Consider the following 24,969-nt stretch of genomic DNA (forward strand, 5'->3'; position numbering starts at 1 on the left):
TCATTTGGGGAAAAAAATCTTGGCAAATCTTTATATTGTTTCGGAATATATTTTGTTTCGCACTAAATAATTTATTTATTTTTTTTTGTAAAGTCTAATATTCGAACGAACTTCAGAGTGCTAATCTTTATAAATTTTTTTTCGAGTAATATTTTCGAATTTTGTACTCACAAATTTAAGATCACATCATATGGAAATAAAGATACACCGATTTCGACTTCAACTTACCTAAAAAGAAAGAAAATAAAAAACATCTTATTAGAATAATTTTTAAACCAAATAAATGTATTTATGCTTAGATTGCACTTATATTTTACTATAATTTAGAAAAGACACTAATACATCCAAAATTTGCCTCAGATGACGAAAGACCCTTTTTGGGTTGTGGCCAATGTATTCTAAATTCAAATCATATTTTATAGTTTATCCCGATCACATTTCTTCAAGTGTTTATATTTGTTCTTCAGCCATACCAATCAAACCTTTACTTATTGATTATGTACGTAGTATCTGATGATGATGTAGAATTATGTAATACTAGTTTCCTGTTCTGTCACAGAAAAAAAAACTATCTTTCCTGTCGCAGCAATCAACCTTATGTATGCATGTGCATACATTTATAGATGCATAATTAAAATAAGGAAGTAAAACCCCAACCTAATTACTTAGAGTATTGGAGAGGAGGACATACGAGCTGATACAGTTGTCGTCTTCCTGGAAGTTAGACCCAACAGGCAGGCAAGTTTACATTTATAAGACGTATGACAAGTTGAGGAACCTGTAGCCAAGGTTTTTTCATCATCATTTATGACATAATAAGGTTAACTGCAAACAATAAGGTTAACTGCAATCACTAGTAAACATCAGAGGAAGAATATGGGAAGTTAAGAAGAACTGAAGTGAAGAAGAGGAGATGGGTGAAAAGAAGAGGAAACAGAGAGAATAACATACAAAGGCCCTATTACATGGCAATTGATATTGAATTACACATATTAACTGCATAAATAAGCAATCACTTTACATTTTTATGAAGGAAGAAGAAAAAAAATAATCAAAAAAAAAAAAAAATCGTAAATACTATAACATTCAGCAAAAACGACTGAAATTGTGACCTACATCATATAAACTATGCAGAGATAACATGTACAAAGGCGACTTATATAGGTGACTAAAGGCTTAAGATCTTCTGGATATCTCTTAAATATGGAGTAATTCTACCGGCAATGGAAAAGACCCCGCCCTGAGGCATAGATTGTGCTACTAAAACTAAATCCATATAATTTTATATTAGCTCCATCCTTCAACAAAAGCGTTCAGAAATTTGACAGCATTCGAGTCTCCAGACCCTGCCCGAGATCAATGAAACATCAACGATTGATAACCTATTTTAAGACTTAGTGAAATGAGTACCGATAACGATGAATGCAGTTGCCTCCAAAATAACTTAGATTACCTTCAATTAAAATGCCTGATATTATGAATTAAAGTCTTTCAAACACGAAGTTTGGTTATGAGAGAGTACGGGACTAAATAAATGCATACTTTTGAACAAAATCAATTACCATTTACTGAATCAAAACAAGTTTTGGAGGTGATTACGAATAACAAACCTTAGATTTTTGTTTCGGAATCTGACAAAGGATGAAACATGGAACCAAAATATAATTCTGAAATTCAAGGAATGAAGGAATTTCCAATAAGGTAAAAATATCGAAAATTGGAAGGTACTGACTTGTGGTACGAACTTTATTACCCAATTAGAGTTTCAAAATATCGAATTACAACCAAAACCTTTAGAAAACGTGCCTCACCTCCTTAAAGTACCGAAAATCGGAAAGAATTGCTAATTTAGAAAGAAATATTTTTAACGACTGAGAATACAAAAATATCAAAGTACAGCCCATTCGGTTGAAAAAGGATTCCAAAAATATTTAAAATACCGAAAATCGAAAGGTACAGTTACAGTGAACAGATACATTGATCATTTTTGGTATGAAGATTTGCTACCCACTAAGAATCCACATTATCAATTCCAATTCGGTTGGATAATATTCCAAAATTTTTAAATTATCGAAAATCGTAAGGAATCGATATATATGGGGCTATACCTGAAGGGTGGACTAAAATGGATAATTTTTGGTATGGATATTTTTCGATCCAATAAGAACCCCAAATATCATAAAATTCCACCGTATTCTGTTGAACCGTTAAGTGGGAGCTATGCATAAAGGTGAACCAAAATGGAAACTTTTTGGTAGGTAGATTTTCTACCCAGTGTGAACCCAAAATATAAAAAGCTACAACTAAATCATTTGGAAAATGTGTCCAAAATATGGAAAAAAGGCAGGCCAATATTGATTATTTTTGGTAGGTATATTTTGTACTGAATGAGAATACAAAATATTTAATTGGAAATCTTCCAAAATTCCCAAAATACCGAAAATTGGAGAATTCCGATATGTGTGAGTGCACCTAAAACTAAATTAGACCTATGCAGCCAAATTTTTGCATGGACACTTCCTGCCCATTAAGAGTTGAACATGTACAATTACAGGCAATATGTTTATAAAGAAATCAGAAATTTAGGAGGGTATTTTGGAATCGTCATAGAATTATCTTCTGATCTGGAGGATATAAATATAACCGATTTTTCAATACAAAGAAAAGTGTCACAAATCACTCAAAACGATGGCAAAAGTCCATGAATTGAGCTTCGAAGTATTACGGCATACATATCTGATCCCAAGCGGCCATTTCCTTTTTTCGGAAAAATATTTCAGGATTGGTGGTAGGCCAGGGACTTTTCATATGACTTGTTAGAAATCGTTTAAAAGGTCTACTATTGCTGGAAGACCTCTTTTAAAAGGTCTTCTATAGATAGAAAATATAGTCTTCTATTACTATAAAATCTACTGCAGGGTCTTTGTATCAGAAAGACATATTTTTTTATATAGGTGGTCTTCTGTTGCAGGATGACGTTCGAGAGGTATTCTATAGCTAGAAGACCTTCTATTGTCTTTCTATAGCAACAGAAGCCTTGTATATAAGATATTTTATATGATGAACCTATATTGTTCTTTTATGACTATAAACTCTATATTGGTCATTTATATCAGGAAGAGGTTTTCTTTATAAAGGAGGTCTTCTTATGACGTTATGTAGCTAGATGACTTTCTCTAAGTATTTTACAGATAGAAGACCTTCTATTGGCTTTCTATAGCCAGAAAACCATTATATCTTTTATAGGACTTTTATAACTATGAGTGTTCTAAGTAGAAGTCCTCCTATAGACCTTCTATATAAACAAAATCCAATATTCCTTCTACTGATAGTTAATCTTTTAAGAGACTTTTAATAACTTGACGTGTTACGCATTCTATTGCTAGAAGACTTCTAGTAGGTCGTCTATAACTATAGCTGGAAGACATTAAAAATCTAGAACACTCTCTATAGCTCGTAGATAGGTACTATTGTTGTTATTTTGTTAAGGGTATTTTTTATCGGTAGGCATTATACCTTATACACATAGAATATATCCTATTGGTCTAAAGCTACAATAAGCCATCTATAACGATGAGACCTTCAGTATATAGGATACTTTTAATACACCTTAAAACCCCTATAAAACGTCTTATACAGATCTTCCACTTTATATATTTTTTTATCAGTCAGGAGGCTTTCTAAAGGGCCTCTTAGCTAGAAGACCTTGAGTATATATTTTATCGCTAAAAGTCTTTTAGGAAGTTTTCTACATCTAAAAGACTTTAAGCAGGTCTTATATAGCTGTAAGACCTTCAGTAGAACTTCTAGATACAGAAATATTCTTAAATGTCTTCTGTAAGCTGGAAGACCTTATATAGTTATAGTAGCTCTTTTATTGGTCGTTTGTGGTCAGGAGATTTTAATAGATATTCTATACAGGCATTTCACACATAGAAGGCCCGAGCAAATCTTTTATATATTAAAAGTATGCTATAGATTATCGCTAGAAGACGTTATATTGGTCTACCAAATTCATTTCCTTTGTAATAAATAAAAAACGTGAGCTTCAAACTAACCCACAATACCCTTCTCACGTACCCATGTAAGTAGGGTATTATCATAAATATCTTTGTAATCGTTTGTTTGTTGTTGCTGTTGTTCGGGTTTTTTTTTACAATTGACGACTATGTCAGAGTCATGTAAAGCATTGGAACAAAATGTTTGGCCTCCACACATTCAAAACTAATTTTACAAGATATATATCTACATAGTTACAGCAGCAGCGATATGTATGTGCTGGATGTTAAGTGAATGTAAGTTGTTGTATGTTTGTGTTTGATGGGTCTGTTTTTGTGTGTCTAGATGGGGAGAACCTTGAAATAAATTTAATCTTAAAGTTCAAGTACTTTTTTCCTCAGACAACAAATCAGCGAGCGGACAACGAAAAACTACAGAAACAGCAGCAACAACAAAGAGGTCCCCCCAAAAAACCACTGAGAATACAACATAATTGTTATTGCAGTTGTCGTTGAATATTCCGCATTTTAAACCAAAACAAAATTATGAATGTAAATATGAACTTAAGAAAATGAAACTACTGCAGAAATAAATCGAATAAAAAACACTATAGTCAATTTCATGGAAAATTAAAAAACAAAACACCAATATTCAAAATCAAAATGTTGCCATTCGAACCATGGTAAATGGAATTGAATATCATCACCGATCGCCGATAAGTAAATATCAATTTTAATGATTGTACGTCTTGAAGGTTTTTTGGCAGCAACAGGTAATACAGCAGCCAAGCCAGCCACAGTCTACAGTAAGTGTGATCGCTCTACTGCATCTGCAACTGTCTTAACGGGATATGGTCGGTTCTCCACATATTTTTTTTTTGTTTAAATGCCAATGTTGTCCGTTCGTCTGAAGGTTTATGTAAATTATTATTAACATTAACATAATAAATTTGTTATCTGATGTTGGATGTGGTGTACCATAACTACGGTAACTGCTTCTGGTTGGGTATGCTGTGGTGTGTCAGAGGAGGAATGCGGTGAATTGGCATACAAATTATTTTGACACCTTAAAATGTCATCGCCGAATTTGCGGAAGGTGTATATTGTTCTCACCAAGGAATTTGCAACGCAAGAGTTGGGGAATTAAAACCTTGTATCAAGGATGAACATCACTTATGATGATAATGGGATCAGATTTCATATGGAAATTTATATTTCGTACATTTTGAGTATTTGCTAAGGTCAAAATTTAATAATGAATAACCCTGTTTAATCTGTAACAGTTCAATCCGTAAATATATTGGCCTGAAACATTGGATAGGATAGTGAATACCGGGTTCGAAATGAAGTGTAGGAAGAAATTTAGTTTGGAATAGTTGTAGAAAGAGACTAACATCTCCCTCCCAATATCGACTCGAGGGGATGGCACAAAGTAGGAATGCCAGGAGATACCGCAACCCTGAGGGAAATTGTAACACTTAACAAGCAAAGACTAAAACCACTGCACACATTTTAAAGAGACGTTTTTTCTAGGCATCGATAGATGACAGCTCTTTTACCTAGGACATGTATTGACACATAAGGATAACACAAATAGGAATTGCAGGAGATAGCGCCCCAGAGGAAAATTGCAACACTAAATAAGCAACGGCACTAAAATTCAGCCACATCACCTTAGATAGGCTACTCCGATTTCGATTACCATATTATATTTCGATTACCAGAATATTGGTATGTAAAGGTTGAGTCCAATATGGATATTTTAACAAATTCATTTTTATGCAAAAATCAAATTTGGAGAGATTCATCGTGTTACAGTCTGGTTCGGTTTAAATAAGTAGACGGTAGATTTTGCTGGCCACATTTTGACGAAGCTAATGATCATTTTGGAATCTATTCCGCAGAAGAGTGCCAGAGTATCAATTTCGTATTTGCCAAACAGTCGATGTTGTTATAGCTTACGGATTTCGCCAATGAAGTAGATCACTCACAGAAGGTTACACAGATCCCTCAAGCAATAGATTGGACGACTGCGACCTTATAATGTCCCTAAAAGGGAAAATTCCGAACTAATGAAATTTTGGTTGATAGCTCCAGGAGTTGGCAATGGCTTTTCTCAAAACACAAAACAGTGTATTAGGGATTCCACGATTCGGTTACTAAAAAAACTATTCAGAAAATGGGTTCTAAAACAAGTGTTACAAGGTTCGCAATCTGTATTAATTTGTGTGCCAGGTTAACACTCTTCGTTTATACCAGAGTCAAACATATCCTCCTTCTAACTAAGGCCATTTTTGGTTTCAGATGTTCTACTGAGCGGAATTTAAAGTTTATCGTAAAAAAATGTTACTAAAAGTGGTTTTGGAAAGAATATCTCTAACAAGAAATAAGTGAACTGGCGACACCCAAAACTATAGTCTTCCCTGTATTTCCCCCTTAGCGAACAATGTCATATAGTTCTCATTAAAAATCGTTTTTATACCTCAGTCGTATGGCTAATGAGGGTATGTACACTTTGATTCGGGAAAAATGTGCCTCATCGAAATATTGGTTTTCGACCCCATGTTTCTTTGGACCAAAATGGTTTCAGACAATTTGGAATCGATTTACGAATGTCCGTCCTTCCGTCTGTCTGGCTGGATGGTGCGCACCATAAGCCTCGAAGGGAGTAATCGATTGCATCCAAACTTTGCACATGGTAATATTTCTTCCAAACTTTGTTCAACTTCGAATGTGGGGAATATCGGTCCACTTCTTCTGGTACCTTTCACACAATATGATAAACATTTTGCTGAAAATCAATTTTGTAATATCATGGGAACGAACTATACATACCCATAATGCGAGCACAACTTATGTAGGAGCTGATCTGAGGGAGTGTGAATGGAGAAGACTGAAGGAGTTCACAAAAAATTCGGAACTCCTAGATTTATAGGGGAATCAAACCCAAATGCTTTTAAATCTAAGCTTTCACTAATTCCAACTTTCTCCGCAATTCTAGAGTGAACAACAGGCCTCAATTGGCTTATGTGTATGTAAATCTTATGTTGGACATGCGGTGGTATCATCCACCCCTCTTTTCAACCTTACCTAACCTATATAGGTGTTATTTGCAAAAATGGATCAGCCTTATTGTTAAAGGAGTTATATACACATTGATGAAATGCAAAAATGTGTCTCATCGAAGTATTGGTTTTAGATCCAATGTTTCTTTGGACCAAATCTTTTTCAGACAATTATAATATCATGCGAATGGACTATCCGATTTGAACCAATCTTTGCACATTCTATTATCACCTATACTAGATGAAGTCCGAAGATGTGACCCATTGCTCCACGCCTTCTGGTACCTCCCACACAAAGGGTCAAAGTTCTCAATATTAATAAATCCAATATTAGGCTAATGGAATTTCCGATTTGATCGAAACTCTACACATCGCACAATACACATACCACAATTTTAATCATGCCTGCATATTGATGGGATATGAGATTTATCGGTCCAATCCTTATAGTACCTCCCCCACAAAGGGTAACAATTTTGATACTTTATAAATTTTTATGAAACGCACGGAATATGCATATTGCATTAAAACTTTGGCATCGTAATATTTTTTCCCTAAAGATGAAACCCATTGGTTTACAATGGGTGAAGTTTGTCGATTCAATAACAATGTTATAGAATGTCCGATTGGATGCCAAATATGCACATCGTAGATTCAGTTTCTGATAATATAACTATCTCACGCGGTCCTTAAGTGATGTTCCGATTTCAGATGCTTTGTTTCTTTAAAAATTCTATTTACATTTTTAATACATCAATATAAAAATCTCCAAATATTTTATCCTCAAATTTCCACATCGTTGTTATTCTCCAATTGAAGTCTTCCTCATTTTTGGTGTTTCCCGAATACCAGATGCCTGGAAGACAGACAAGCAGGCAAATTAACTAAGTGATTGCCTGTCTATGAGTTGACTTTATCTCGAACACCATACACATTGAATAGATGGATAAATGGATAAGAGTTGTATTTTTGTTGGTTCGTTTTTTTGTGGACTATCTACAGACCCAGCCGCCAATCGCCCATCCATCGACGTCCTTGTCGTCATCATCGCGATTATTTCGTTTTGTGTGAGGAATTTTACACTTGTGCTGCCTCCTCACAAATAATTGTCTCTTTTACCATTAACAGTTCATAAATATAATATTACAACAACAACACCAACAGCAGAGCAGAGCATTGTAGTCAGTTATTTGTCTGTCGGTCTGTCTGCCAGTCGTTGTCATCAAAATGTGCTATTGTTTTTTGTAAATGTCTGTCTGATGGTTGATGACAACGAGCCAAAAACAACACAGAAAAAAAAGACGAGCGATATCGATAAGGTTCATAGATCGCAAAAAAAATGAATATACACACACGCATACGCGCGCACACACACCCACCAATTTATACCAAATAATGTACATATATGGCAGTAGGATTCATTGATTACGTAGGAAGTTGGGTAGAATAAATATTCAACAGGTTTTTGATGTGCTTGGGTTAGGTGTGCAAAATGTGTAATAAAAAAATATATTTATTGAAGAGTCTCTAGAACTCCATATATGTTTCGAATAATGAGAGAGGTGTTGAATGAATAAGAACGATTCTTTGAAGTATTTACTAGATATATATTTATTGCTGCGAACCCTACATGTTCGTGTTTGTGGATATCAATACTTTGACTTAATTTTGGCAGAGGATATGTTGGCAAACTCAATAAGGAATCGAGGACGTTCAGTGGCGAATTGTCCTACATATTGCTAACAACGTAGCTTTAGCCGCATTTTCCTTCCGACGAGTAATATTGTCAATCAAGATTCCTGGATACTGGGCTGTGAAAATGTTTCCGAGTAAGTATCGATATTTTTTTATGTAATCGGAGTATAAATTTATTTGCTTTATTTAAACTTTTGACGCACCGTTGATCCCATCTTTGTCCTATCAAGTAAAGAGTGTTAGTCGGTGTTCCGACAGATATATCCCCTCAGCCTGTGGCTTGCGGAGGTCTGCGATATCGGGGCCTATACCAAAACTTGGACTGACTGATATATCCCATTTTCAATACCAAACTTGCTTGGAGAAGTCGCAATAAATTCCAAAATGTTTAAGGTCTACCAGAAAGTTGGATATGGAATATTACAAAGGTAATGCAAAATTTACGCTGTACCTTGTGATATAGGGTATAGCCGAAATGTGAGATATCAATAAATCAACTTTATGAGCTAGGGGGAAAATAAGAAGATAACAACACGTAGAAAAACATAAGATCCCCTTCTAATGGAGAATTGTATAATCAAAAGGCCCTTAATGGCGCCCAAAAAAATATTCTAAAGAAATATATCCTTTGGTGAGGCTTCGAAAAATTAGAGACTCATTATAGAGTATTCTATGGACGTAAGATACTTTAACGTCTTCAAAAGACAGATGATACCTGTTTCGAGATGTTGCAAACGGAATGACAAATTTACACTGAACTTTATGGTAGAGGCTGTGATCAAAGGGTAGGAAGCATTGGTTTGAATGTAGCCCAAGAAGTGCTCCTATAATTGACAGAAATAAGGAGCGATACAAACCTTTAAACACTGCTTTAGAAGACCTTTTAAGAGGTATTTTGTTTACGAATATTAAACCAAGGGTTTCTATCTAAAAAAAATGCTCGTTGCCAATTTTGGAAGTCCTTTTGAATGGACTCGGACCAACTATGGAACTTGAGAATTACAGCTTCGAGTTAGTCAATGATTTTAAATACATTGGTACCGCCATAAATAAAACTAATGACATCATTTTGGAAATTCGGAGAAGCATTGTGTTGGCCAACAGATGCTACTATGTTTTAAGTAAGCCGTTTAGGAACAAGGCCACCTCCCGCCAGACCAAACTCACACTTTACAATACGCTGATACTACCCGTGCTGTTATATGTATCTGAAGCATAGGTACTTAAGAAAGCAGATGAGGCAGCTCTTGGAATGTTTGAGAGAAAAATTCTCCGAAAGATCTATGGGACGATCTGCGTTGACGGTGAATATCGCCATCGAATTAAACATGCATTGTCAGACGTATCGAGCTCAGGGGCTACGTTGTGAGAATGGATGAAGATGTCTCAGCTCTAAATGCATATAAAAGCCAAGCAGCTAATGGTTCACGTAGATGGGAAGGCCACGAATTGGTTTTTCAAATTGGAAAAACTCCGAAAAGACCAACGCGCTTGGAAATCTTGTTTAAGCTCGGCTTATGGAACGAAAGTTCTGTCACAAGCCAGCTATGTAAGTAAGTACTTTGAATGGACTTCTGTCTACAGAAGATATTTTGGAGGGTCTGCAGTTTATTGAAGACCTTTCGATTGGTAATTTGTCTACTGAAGATCCTTCTAAGAGTTCTTTCCCAAAAAGTCCCTTAATAAATAATGTCTATAAAAAAATGTCTATAGAAGTCCCTTTAAATATGTAGGTATATCTTTAGCGACACAAAACGAAGTGGTATTTTTGACGTGCCATTGAATGGGTTTCTATCGTCCCCAGAACGCATTTTAATGGTTCTCCTGTCTATAGAAGCTCTTTTGACGGTTATTTTGTCTACAGAAGACCTTTTTAATGGGGATATTTTTATAAAAAAAGTCCTTTAATGAGTCTTCCGTCAGAAGAAGACTCTTCAAACATTTTGGCATATATCTCATATCCGATCTTATACATTATATACAAAACGAATGTGCTCTTCTATTATTGGACGAATCTTCAACGGGGGTTTTTATTTATGAAAGTCTCTTTGAATAGACTTCTGTCTTAAGAAGTCCCCTAAAATATTTTGGTATTAGGTCCCCCTTTATAAAAAAAAACGAAGGGGTTTCAAGGAGACTTCTGTTTACGAAAGTTCCTTTTGAATGAACTTCTTTATAAACGGGTCTTCTACCTATATAAGACATTTTGACGGATATTTTGTTAACGGAAGATTCGTCCATGGGTGTTTTTCCTAAAAAAAGTCAATTCGAAGAGTATTCTCTCCATATAAGACTATTTGAATATGTGTAATTTGGTATATGAACCTCTAAGAGACCCTATGAATAACTTTTAAAGGATATCTTGATTATAGAAGGTACTTGGACGGGTCTTCTGTCTATGAAAGACTTTTCCAAGATTTTCTTAGAAAACCCATTTGAAGGGTCTTCTGCCTATAGAATCTTCTGCTTATTGAATCGTCTTCTGTCTAAAGGAAACCCTTTGTGGCTTTTATAGAAGACCCTTTAAGGGGGCCTTTTAATTTTGAATAGATATCTAAGTTTTAAGTCTTTTTCATGTTGCAGACCTTAAAAAGGACCACCATAACACCTTTTGAGTTGTTTTATTTACTTATGTTGCCCAAGTCATTGAACTAACCCACGTCGTATTTTTTGCACATAAATCACCGAACGACTGGCCACCACATCAATTTCCACTTCGTAGTTTTATCACCAGAGCTACTGTGATTTACAGGAGACAGTTAAAAGTCAAATAAGTTGTATATTAATTAGTTGGATGTCTATGGCCAATTAGTTGGTTTGGCGATGCAACAAGTTTGGCGTCATGTCTTTCAAATTTTCACCCAATTGATAACCAAAAAAAAAAAAACGCATTACACGACAAATACACCCATCGTTAATGGCTACTGTAAAAGGAGGAGACAAAAATTGAGAAAAAAACGCGTGTGTTAATGTGATTCAATCAAATTTATCTCTTACATTTTTTTATTAGATTTTTGTTTGGTCTGGTATTCCAAACTCCTTGATGAGATGAGTGGTGAAGTGCAACAGCTTCGATACAATAATTAAAACTGAAAACCGCAAATTAGTATCACGTGCTGTTATGGCGCGGAGCGGGGACTTGTTTTCTTGAGATGGATTTGTAATTAACAATGATTTGAAATTGGATAATAAAAATGGAAAGAAAAAACTTGATTTTGCTTCACTATGAAATCTTTTTGCGTTTACGCACTTGATCATACACACTTTTTAGGCACACAGAAATACACACACTTACACACTCTCATTTGGTGTGATAGCCACAATTTGCTGTTAGAAATTTATTTTATTTATTTGAAAATGATTTGACACTTGCTATGGAAACTTTCATGAGATCTTTCGAGACGAGATTACAATGGATGCGGCGGCATTTAACGCGCCAGGCGGGTATAATTGTCATAATGTGTGGTGTTGTATGGCATGTAGCATGGAGTGTAATGGCCACTATTTGCCACTTACAACCGGATTGGCCATCAAAAAATGCTAATAAATTTCAAATTAAACAAGACTTCAATTTTTTTCGTTTTTGATTTGAAAAAAAAAAGATTGGCCCCAAACGGGTTCACACTTTTTTCAAAACTATGGCGCTTGCTTTCAAAGCACTCTATTTAAGAAGATCATTCAATTTACATTAGAGATTATTTTGATTGCATTTTTTGTTGTTGTTGGGATTTATTTTTCAGAGTAATTTTCACGCTAATAAAAATCCCATTTTTTCCTGGACGGCACTTTCTTTTATGACTTTTGGAATTGTAAGACATCACGCGAGTAGAGGTGATTTCCAAATCACAGCACTTATGACATTTTAATGACAGCTTATTTCACTTAATGCAAATTTCCACACTTCGAGATTACTTTTTTTTCAATTTCTTGTTTGAGAAAAAATAAAAACAAAAAAATCGGGTTAATTTTTTCGGGAACACTTAGCACCTTTTTTTCTAGTAGATTTTTTTCGCCAACAAAAAAATCAATACCAATTTTGGTTTCTTAATCCGTTTGGTGTAACATGTGGATTATTATTATTATTTTTTCAAAATAGGTAGACTGCCTGGTTGATAATTTTTTTTAATGTTACCTCGACGACGACAACGAAAATGACGACCACGAAACGGCGACAACACCAAACTAAAACTGAATCAACAAACGGTGGCTTTTGCTGGGAAACGTAACGCCGCTACAATGAGGCAAAATGAAAAGAAGCAAAAAAAGAAAAAACACACAGAAAAAAATTGTCACAACAACGTAACAAAGTTGTTGCTTTTTTTCGCTTTGCAGGCCAAGCGGCAGGCCGGGCAGGCAGACCGTATAGTCACTTCAGTTAGTCAGTAGGGAGACACAAACTCAAAACATAGCCATACCACCACACCATACGGACATAATTCGCTCACTCACTCACCAACAACATTTACTTACTACTCATAGTTATAGTGTCCGCACACACACACACACACACACACATCCACACATAGTTGGGTTGCCTTAGCTATCTGACAGCCAGCCTGGCTGATTGCCCTAATATCCATCTATATACCACTCTCATCCATAAATATATCCATCCAACAAATGTCCAATCGGCCACCATCCAATATTATTACTTTTATTGTTGTTGTTGTACGTATTCTTCAACCCACCATTCATCCATCCACCTATTTTCCGCGGCGGCACCACACCACCACCATCCATGCAACCAACCATCAACAACCTGTGTCACCATAGTAAGTCCACATTATCCATTCATACAAATTCGTAATCAAACTCAAACTAAAAAAGGTAGTTGTTGTGCGCAAGGCAAGGCGAAGCGAAGCAACATTATTAGTTGGGAAAAAAAACGCAGAAAAAACAGTTGTGATATTTTTCCATTTTTAACGAGGGGTGGGAATAAAAGATTTTAGAAAGATATAACCAAAAATACTCTTTTTTGATCAGACAGAAGACTTATCATATGCTAGGATATAGGATCTATGATGTAGGTAGGAGGCCCTTTAAATGGCATTACGCAAACATAAGATCCCCTCAAAGTGGGATTTTTATAAACCGAAGGTCCTTCTAAGGATCGGAACGACATGGCGCCTGTTAAAGAAGCTTCCATAGATTATCGACTCGTTATAGAAGAATCTTTAGTATACATAGGTCGTCAAAGGATATTACATAGGTCGCAGTCCCCTCAAAGGACCAATTTTAAGAAAGGATAAGAAATAAGATTCTCAAAGAGGTAGCTACAAATAGGAGATCCTTCAAAGAGTCTTCCACAAACAAAATACGCCTCAAAATATCGAAAAGGTTTTCTAATTGCAATATACTCTTCAAGAGGTTTCTATAGAGTACAAATTATAAAAGTCTTCAGTATATAGATGTCAAATGGTATTACATAGGCCGAAGACCTTTCAAAGGAACAATTTTAAACAAGGCCCTGAAATGGATATGGATAGACAAAAGACCATTAAAAGGACATTTCATACAAAAGGTCTTTCTAAGGGATAAGACATAAGACCTCTCAAAAAGGTAGCAACAGATAGGATACCCTTAAAATAGTCTTCCGAAAACATAAGATCCTGAAAAGAGAGGGGCTTTTATACCCGGAATTTCCTTTAAAGGATCGAAAAGACAATCCAATGGCTATATACCCTTGAAGTGGCATCCATCGATTACAGACTGATTATAGACGATTATCTAGGAGGAGAATCATATAGGATACCCTTAAAATAGTCTTCCACAAACACAAGACCCCTAAAAGAGACGGGCTTTTATACTCGGAATTTCCTTTAAAGGATCGAAAAGGCAATCCAATGGCTATATACCCTTGAAGTGGCTTCCATCGATTACAGACTGATTATAGACGGTTATCTCTCTTCGGTATATAGAAGACCAATCAAAGGGTATTACATAGGTCGAAAATCCCCCTTCTTCTAAGATTATTCAAATATAAAGCATGTTTGCTATAGGCAACAGAGTCTCTTCAAATCCATAATCATAAAAGCCCTGAAAAGGTAGACTTTTAGAATAAAATGCCCTTTAAATGGTCGAAATGGTCATTGCCGGTTCATATAGACTTATATTATAGAATTCTCCAAAATGCATTCGATAGCCCCATCAAAGGGAACTTTTAAAGTATCAACTTAAAATCTGATTCGTCCGATTTAGTTTTTAAATTTTTAAACCATATATTCAGAAAATAAATCCGATAATAGTCCGGCTCAATAATTTAGCAGGTAATCCGACGAATCCGACAGTTCTACAAAATAAGGAACCTTACGAGCTTCAATTATATATAGAGAAATCTAATTCCATACATTAGGTCCAATTTAAGATATGAAGCTATCTCTTCAGGTATAATAGGGTCGCTAGCAAAAAAAAAAAAAATTATAACGACCTATAACGATTTTTTTTCTTCAGGAGTTTTCATATACTCACCAAGGTCTTTCATCTCCAATAGGAATTGTCCACCTCCAAATTATGACCTCGATTTTTTTCACACAGTATATTCAAAAGTTATTTCAAACTGAAGAGGTATCCATAAACGGAAGACCCTTCAAGGGGATTTTATAAACAGAATAACGTTTATAGGAAGAATACATCGCACACAAGTCTTCTATAGGGTCTCGCAAAAGAAAATTACTCTCCAAAGTTTCTAATATGCAGGACCAAATTTTCTTCTATAGAATGCAAACATCTCAAAGAGTCGTCTAAAGAACGAATAAACTTCAAAATGTCTTCTAACAAAAAAAATCTCCAAAAGGTCTTCAAAAAATTCTTCATCGACAGAACACCATTCAACGAGTTCCCCAATAATCCTCTATAGACATAAGACCCATCATTGATTCTTCTATAGACAGGATACCCAGAAATACTATTGAAATCTTCTTCTATATAACCAAATCCTTTAAAAGATTTTCTATAATATTGGGGATTTTTAGGCATAAGACTCCATAAAGGATTCTATATTATCAAATAATCTTCTATAGACAGGATACCATCCAATGGGTATTTTATGGACATAATACCCTTGAAAAATACCCTCAGAAACTTCTATATAGGGAATAATCTTCATAAAGCCTTCAATAGACAAAAGACTATTCTAAGGGTATTCTATATAATGACCTTCAAACTGTTCTTTCTTAGAAAGAAAGCCCTTCAATATTTCATGCATAGAGAGACGGCGCTTTGGAGAGTTAGAGGATAAACAGAAGATCCTTTAAATTTATTCTACGAAACAACGAACTTCAATGAATATTCTATAGCGAGAAAATTATTCACAGAAAAAGTTTCTTCTATAGATATAATGCCCTTCCAAACGTCCTATATAGACAGAATATTCTTCAAAGAATGTAGACCGAATAATATTCACAAGGTTTCATATTCATGAACATCCATGGACAAATGGCCTACAAAAAATTAAAAAATAAAACCTAAGGAGATTACCCTGGTGCAGAATTTATTCCTCTTGCAACACCTTAAAATTGTTGGGAGGATCTTGATCCAAATAAGGTTACCGATATCATTTTCAATATGTTGAATGCATGAGGGATTGATATTTAGAGGGTGAACATTTTCTTCGCAGACAATCTCGGTATGTCGGGCTGTAAGTGGCGGTAATTTGACATTTCGGAACGTTATCGCAAAAACTGTCAAACCGATATCATTTTCAATATGTTGAATGCCTGAGGGATTGATATTTGCAACCGGAGTGACTGTAATTTGTAATTACTGATTCTTGGAGGGTGAACATTTTCTTCGCAGACAATTTCGGTATGTCGGGCTGTAAGTGACGGTAATTTGACATTTCGGAACGTTATCGCAAAAACTGTCAAACCGCCCTCACATTCGCTATGCTTAAGGCCCTAGTCCAATTTTCTAACATGCGCATCTGTATAATTTGGTATATCTTTTTCTCAGAGGTTTAATGTCTTTGGGATATTTCGTGCCGGCCGAACCTAAGGAAGGTTTTACATTATATGAGGACTCCTACTATAGAAAACCAAGAATTTTTCTTATATAGAAAATCAAGAGGTTTACTTCTATAAAACCTAAGAGGTCTTCCCTTATAGAAGACGAAGAGGTATGCCATTACATACCTCTGTAGGAAGATGATCATGAGGTCGGACCACGTAATTGTCTATCTATATAATTTTCATTACAATACTTTAATTTTTTGGTGGTATAGGTTGCCCATCTCTGCAAATAGGACTCAGTTCCAATCATTTCTTCATTTGACGAAAATTTCCTCCTAGCACGCATCCTATCGATATCTAAGAATTGAAAATAATTACTAAGGTGAAATCTGGATAATACAGCGTATGCAGAATCAAATCGAAGCTCAATAGGATTCTCATTGGTTGTGACATTTTGTAAGTCTTGGCAAACAGCACTTCATTTTTATACAAATTAAGACGGTTTACTTCCGGAGATGGAGATTTTGTTAAGAATATGATTTGAAGGATCATCAGATCAACAAAATGTGTCCTCAATGCTATAATTCATAAACTAGTGAATCCACAGTTTTTTTTTTTTTTTTTTTTTAAGGCTTGTGGTTTTTAATTGAGGAAGCTTCAGCTGAGGAACTTCGAAATTTCCATATAAGATTTATTTATGTCTGCTCAATTTTCCATAATATTTTTCCATAACCCTCGTACTTAGTCTCATGTGTGTGACAATTGAGTGAGTGAATTGTGTTTTTTTGTGCGATTTGCTTTGCTCTCTCCGGCTGGTGGACCTCTACTCGGCTCCTCGAGACAATTGCTGCGGTGTATATTAACTAGTACAAAAAATATATAGTAGTAGCACTTGTCGCTTTAATATGATTATTATGTTGTTGCTGTTAATGTTGTTGTTATTGTTCATATTGTTGTTGCTATTGGTGCTCTATGCATCGTGTACAGAAGCAGCTGTTGCTTGCTTGCTCACTTGTTATTGTTGCCGTTGTCCACGTCTTTATAGTCTCAAATATTATGGAAGCAGTTGTAACAACAATAATAGTAATAATGTATGAACGACAGTGTCACTAAATGTAAATCACAGCAGTGGAACATTAATGAGTGTATGTGTGTGTGTGTTTTTACAGTTTTAACTAACGGAGCAGACAGTTGAGTTACTGGGCCCAAGGAAATTGAAAATTCCCATCAGCTGTTTTGATATGGTGAATATTTACATCGATTAAGAAATCAACTGCAGGGTCACGGCTTCAGTCATCAATCATAATATTATATAAAAATTTAATTGAGTCCTAAAAAAATCTGACGCATAATTATAATTTATCAGTATATGAATAGCCTCAAATGGAGTTTGCAATTTTTGCGGATCTGGATGTCTGAAGGGAATACCTAAAAAAAGAAACAATCGCATTATTTCCTATCTCTAAAAAGTATCAAAAGCAGGGTTTTAAGAAATAAGTGACTAGCAGAAGATAATATCTTATATCTGATTTTCTGGTCTAAAGTAACGGCCGATTATTAAGATTTTTTTGCGTGCGCCATAAAAATATATTTTACCAGGTATTTGTCCTTATAATCCTCCAGAATTCATTCTGCTTTGAGATGGGAAATATTTACAGCGTCCTGAGAAAGGATTTTATAAAGATCTTCCAAAGTTCACTTCGCAGATACAAGCTATTGAAAATATATTTATATAAGGCCTTAACCAATGGTCTTCTATTTCTAAGGGGTTCGTATTCAAAATGATTAGGTTCCAGCCTTTCAGTCCATCAATCGAATTGGATATACAAATTAAATATAATATTGTCCAGGATACGTCATAACAAATGTTCAGGCTAAAATAGATTTTTACCTCCCGAATATATCCTGAAAAAACGCTCACCTTTCCAGTAGTAACAGTTAGTCAGAGTAACAGTTCTCCCTTAACCGACTGTTTAATGAAAGCGAGAGACAAATGAGTAGAAATTATTCATACCCCACCTAACCCAACCCACCATCCACACTTCTGATAATATACTCATAATAATTCATGTAAGTTGGGTGGTGGTGTGCCTGGCTTATGGTCGTAAATACCAATATTGTTGTTGTACTCTTTTTTTAATATAAACGTACAAATCTGCAAACTAACTATATGGACACACTCACACGTAACACTGCTACTAGGTCTATTTAATTTATTAGTTCGGTAGCCACTAGTCGAACGCTATTAATAACAACAACTACAAAAACTCTAATTCTACACAATAGACCACCACCAACTAACGATTACAACAACAAATACAGTGACAACTATGGCAACAGGCTACTGTAAAAAGCCATTGACAATGGAATGCAAAGTGTGAAGTCGGAATCCAAATTAGGGGTTCCTAGTTTTGGTCGGATTTTTGGGACAAAATGTGGTGGAAATTTTTCTGATGACAGAAATTAATATCCAGAGATAGACGAGTTTTTAAGAACTTAAGAGTGTTATACAGGTCAAATATTTGAAGGCCTACTTCAAGTCCTTGGTTTATTGAAGACTAACTGAAGGTCGACTATGTAATAGACAGACACCGACACTGACAAGTATAAAAAAATACCTACTGTAATAGCCATTCACAATGGGATCCGAAGTATGTGTGGTAGACGAAGTTTATAATGGGAATCCTGATTTTGTTCGGTTTTCCAAGACAAATGACGAAAAATCACGGTAAAGAAACAAATGCATAGTTGGACCACCTGGAGATAGTAGACGTTTTCTATACTCCAAAGATTTTGTATAGGTCCAATAAACTTTAAAGTTATTTTATTGTTCTTCCCCACACCTTAACGAGGGCTCAGAGGTCTATATAAAAGACCTACCCCAAAGAAGAATGTTTTCCATTTATTGGAGACCCCTTTGACATACCACCCTAAGGTATGTCTTGCATAGCATAAACTTGTCCATAGTCTACTGAAGAACGTATGGAGATATTTTGTCCACAAAATACATTGGGAGTTCTGCTATCTACAGAAGACCATCTGAAAGTCTTCTATCAATAGAAAATATATTCTGTGGATAGAAGGTCTTTTAGAAGTATACAGAGCGGCATTCTTAGGGGTTTCAGTTCATACAAGACCATCTTAAGGTATCTTGTCTATAGAGGTCGGATATCTTCAAAATAACATTTGGAAGATTTTTATTTAGAAGTCTGTAGAAAATCTGTAAGATGCATTCTGTCGATTAACGATCATCTAGAGGTCTTCTGTTTATAGCCATTCTACATACACCTCACTTAGAATACGAGTACATTACCTCACCTAGAATACGAGTAAAATTTCTTATAATCGTGAGAAAGCCACTATTTCTTTCAAATTATGTAAATGTTTCATTAATATCAAAACTATTTTCTTTCTTCGTCCTACTTTGTCATTATTTACGCTCATTTGTTATTCCCTTTTTATGTTATTCTCTTAAACGTATTCCTCGCAAAAAACACCACGATTCACTGTTCGGACGTGTTTTGTTTTAACATAGACAATCGAATCTCCCATCAGTTAGTGGTTATTAGTTTTGTAACCGTGTGTATGAGTATTGTTTTGCTTGCTAACAAACTTCGTCCCTCCACTTAATCGATTGCGGTTAGTTTAGCATTTCATTGTTTGTTTATTTAAGTCAAAGAATTTCTACTATAAAATTCGCATATGTATTTTCCAAATTATTTCGATATAAATACCAGATATAATATGTCATGTATGTGTTGATTCGAGCAACATGACAAAGAGAAAAGACATAACGAAAAACCATATGTAACAAAAAATAAGAAAATCAAAACTACAGGAAGTTTTTGTGCCATAGAAAAACCACCACCATCCAAACACACTCTAAAGTTTCCCCTCTCTATCTCTCTCTGACAAGAAACCGACATTTAAAATTTTATGAATTGCATTCATAAAATGATGAAATTCGGAAATTGACAACACTTCTGAACACTATTCATATTATATATGAATTATTTTGTCTGTGTATTGATGTCCTTCTAGAGAAATTCTTTATATTGAAGACAAAGGCGATGTATTCTGCCTATAGGAGTCCTTTTATACGTTCTGTAGGTTCTAGCTTTCTGTAGGTTTCCTGTCGATAGAAGTCTAGAGAGGAGCTGCCAGAGGTATATTGTCTTTAGACAACCCCATAGAAGTCTTCTAGAAGATTTCGTAAAGTTATTTTGTCAATAGATTAACTCCTTCTTACAGGATACCACTTCTACAAAACGGTTTCGATATATAGAAGAGCTTCTCCCTTTAGAAGTCTTCCTTGGGATCTTCTGTTTATAAGAGAGTTCCTAGAATACGTTAAAAAATCTTTAATCTATTGAAGACCTACTAGATGCTTTCTGCCCAGTGGTTCGATTCAAGTGGTTTCTATCTATAAAAGGCTTTCTTGGCATTCTAGAAGTCTTTCTTAAAATCTACTGTTTATAAAAGACTTACTAGATGACCTTCTCAAACTCTTTGAACTATGAAAAACCTACCTGTCGTCTTCTGCCTTGTGGTTCGGTTCAAGGGTTTCTGTACACAAAAAACTTTTTTCTTCTAAAGGGAGAAATAAGTTTTTTTCTTCTAATTCAAAGAAATTTTGTCTAGAGAAGACCTGCAAAATGTATTTGATCTATGGAAGACCTAATAAAGGTATTCTGCCCACAGATTCAGCTCTACAGGTTTTATATCCACAAAAGAAGATCTTCGAAACGTGTTTTGTTGGATGAAACGAACAAATTCGATTGTAGGCTTGGGAAGTTTCGTCCCTGAAGCGGTTCGTTCATTTAGTTCCATAGTTTTTTTAGTTTAATCGTTCATTGGTATAAATCGGTTAATTCGGTCAATGAACAGGAAGATCTAGATGAACGGTTGGATAAAAAGGAACTTGGTGAACGAGAGCAAAATGAACGACTGGAGCAAAAGGAACCACATGAACGAAAGATACGGACCTAGTTCCGATGATTCTTTTTGCGGAATAAATTCTTTGAACGATTGATTTCATTGAACCATTTCTTAAAGCTTATGGAGCACCAACTGCTGTAAGGTTGTGATCCATTACCAGTACAGTTGTTAGTTCCTTGATGAACCCTCGTCCCGATTATCAACGCTGAACATTGTAAAAAATTATCGACCGAAAATGTTCCCAGTTCATTCCATTTTTCTTACAAATTCATTGTAAACAATACAACACATGATGGTACGTACTGACTACGTTTCAGGTAAGGACAATTAAATCTTTTCAATGGAAATGTTAGATGGGCCCGAGTAATGTTGCCTAAGCCACTCTTTGGTAAACCGGAATTTCTGCTTTCTACAGATGATTTTGGACCTTAAGATATTCTGTTTACAAGTTACAAGTTTTATAAGCCGGTAAGAGGTTTTCTGTCTATAAAAGGCCTTCTGAGGTCTTATTTAGACTATAGAGTACGAGAGGTTCTCTGCCTGTGAGAATACATCTGGGAAGTGTTAATAATATTTGGAGTCTTGTGGGGGGTTATCTTTCTACAGAAGCATTTTTGAAGGTCCAGAAGACCTTCTTGATGTCTAAAAGATCCTTCAATTGCTCTACCTTCTTGCTTCTGGTACAATAAATCCAACTTCGCTATGGCAACACTATTCCACACTCACACACTCCCTCAAACATAGTTAGGTAGCACATAACGTCAAACCAACAAACTGAAATCTAATTGTCAACCTTAGTTAAGTGGTTTAATGCTTTTGTGTTGTCATTATTAAATGGACAAATGCAAAAAAGAGGAAAAAAAAAATAAACGAAATGAACAGCAGCAACAACAAAAGAGGCACAGGTTGATTGGGGGTGGTTGGGATGTCGGTAGTCAAAGTACACTTTTCCTTGTCACAAAATTAAAATGACATAACGAAAAAGAGAGAGAACACTCAACACTCTCTTCTCATATTAATTTATGGAAATGAGTGGAGAGAAACTTACTGATAAGGACTCAATAGTCGAACAGGGTTGGAAATGATGAAAATTTTCTATAGAACTCGAAATGTTTTTTAATCGATAAAATCAGCAAATATGAATTTTTATGGCGTTATTAAATATTGGTGTTATTAAATATTCTTAAAGGTAGATTTTCGAGGAGTAAATAAGGTCCATCGAAGCAATAATCGGGTACTTTTGTAAAAAAAAATCAGGACCATCAGACCAATAAGTGTGGATATTAAAAAAAATGTTCGAGGACCCTGTAATCAGGATTTTCAAAAATATTTTTACAAAAACCATCAGACCAATAATCGTGGATTTTTTTGAAGGGGCCCTAGCATAAATCAGTATAATTTTGTTATTTTGTGAAGGTCCTTAGTAGTCATAAGCGAGGATTTTTTAAAAATATTTTGTGAAGATCCTAAAGAGTCCTAAGCGTGGATTAAAAAAAAAACAATATTTTGTAAAGGTCCTAAAAGATCTAAGGGTGGATTTTTAAAACAATATTTTGTGAAGGTCCTTAAGAGTCCTAAACGTGGATTTATTTAGGAATATGAGGTCCTTTAGAGTCCTAAGCGTGGATTTTTAAGGAATATTTTGTGAAGGTCCACAAGAGTCCTATGCGTGGATTTTTTAAGGAATATCTTGTGAAGGTCCTTATAAGTCCTAAGCGTGGATTTATTTAGGAATATCTTGTGAAGGTCCTTATAAGTCCTAAGCGTGGATTTATTTAGGAATATTTTGTGAGGGTCCTTAAGAAGCCTAAGTGTGGATTTTTAAGGAATATTTTGTAAAGGTCCTTGGAGTCCTAAGCGTGGATTTTTAAGGAATATTTTGTAAAGTTTCTTAAGAGTCCTAAGGGTGGATTACACAATATTTTGTGAAGGTCCTAAGTGTGAATTTATTTAGGAATATTTTGTAAAGGTCCTTTAGAGTCCTAAGCGTGGATTTTTAAGGAATATTTTGTAAAGGTCCTTTAGAGTCCTAAGCGTGGGTTTTTAAGGAATATTTTGTGAGAGTCCTAAGCGTGGATATTTAAGGAATATTTTGTGAAGAGTCATAAGCGTGGATATTTAAGGAATATTTTGTGAAGCGTTCTAAGCGTGGATATTTAAGGAATATTTTGTGGAGGTCCTTTAGAGTCCTAAGCGTGGATTTTTAAGGAATATTTTGTGGAGGTCCTCAAGAGTCCTAAGCGTGGATTTTTAAGGAATATTTTGTGAAGGCCCTTTCGAGTCCTAAGCGAGGATTTTTAAGGAATATTATGTGAAGGTCCTTAAGAGTCCTAAGCTTGGATTTATAAGGAATATTTTGTGAAGGTCCTTAAGAGTCCTAAGCGTGGCTTTTTACGGAATATTTTGTGAAGTCCCTTAAAAGGCCTATGCGTGGATTTTTAAGGAATATTTTGTGGAGGTCCTTAAGAGGCCTATGCGTGGATTTTTAAGGAATATTTTGTCATTTATAGTTCAAAGCGTGGATTTTGTGAAGTTTATTTAGGGTCTAAGGGTGATTTTCTTATTAAAATTGTATTAGGCTGCTAAGTGCCCTATGTGTAGATTTTTAAGAAAATTGTTTGCAAGAATCACCAGAGGGTAAAGTTACTTAATGACCATGAGAGTTTTAAGCATAGAATAATGAAGAATATTTATACAAAAACCATCATAGTCCTATATATGAACTTTGTGGAATATTTTTGAATTCACTCCTATGTTTCTTAACGCTCAATTTACAATGTTGGAAATTTTCCAAAAAATTCATGCTCACATAACTAAAACACATAATTTTGCAATTTTGTAATTTCGGGTTTCCTTCCTAGTTTCATGGATTTGTTTGGCATTACATAAAACCGTTATTTTTCTTTCTTTCTAGCCTGCTGTCATTAGCGAAAACATTCGTAGATATATGTTATGCTCTTTGTATTGTAGTTGGTTTTTTATTTTTTCATTTCTGGTACTCCCGACTTAATAATAATTATTATTATTACTTTGTTTGGCTTTCTTTTCCAGTGATTTTATTTTTCATTTTTCTTTGTAATATCTTGAAATTGTCATCGCTGTTGTTGTAGTGAAATTTCATTGGAAGATTTCTGTTGGTTTTGTCTTCTTTGTGAAAGACAATCTGTTTTTTATGTTTATTTAACTAGACAGCCAGACGACAAGCTCCATTTCCGTTTTTTGTCTTCATTTTGTTGTTGTTGTTCCCAATTGCTGGTATTGTTCTTTTCGTTGTTGTGATTGATGAAAAGCAGAAAATGGAAATTTTTTGGAACGGAATTAAAGTAA

The 24,969-nt window shown here is 35.0% G+C and overlaps 1 protein-coding gene across 1 annotated transcript in view; it reads right to left on the minus strand.

The window, feature by feature from the left end:
* LOC133324243 (uncharacterized protein DDB_G0271670-like) overlaps positions 1–24,969 on the minus strand; it is a 90,761-nt gene that overhangs the window by 33,338 nt on the left and 32,454 nt on the right. The gene's annotated exons all lie outside the window — the stretch shown is intronic.

The sequence above is a fragment of the Musca vetustissima genome, unplaced genomic scaffold (assembly GCF_032173495.1).
Source record: "Musca vetustissima isolate MV318-11 ecotype Yass unplaced genomic scaffold, APGP_CSIRO_Mvet_v1 utg24388, whole genome shotgun sequence".
NCBI lineage: Eukaryota > Metazoa > Arthropoda > Insecta > Diptera > Muscidae > Musca > Musca vetustissima.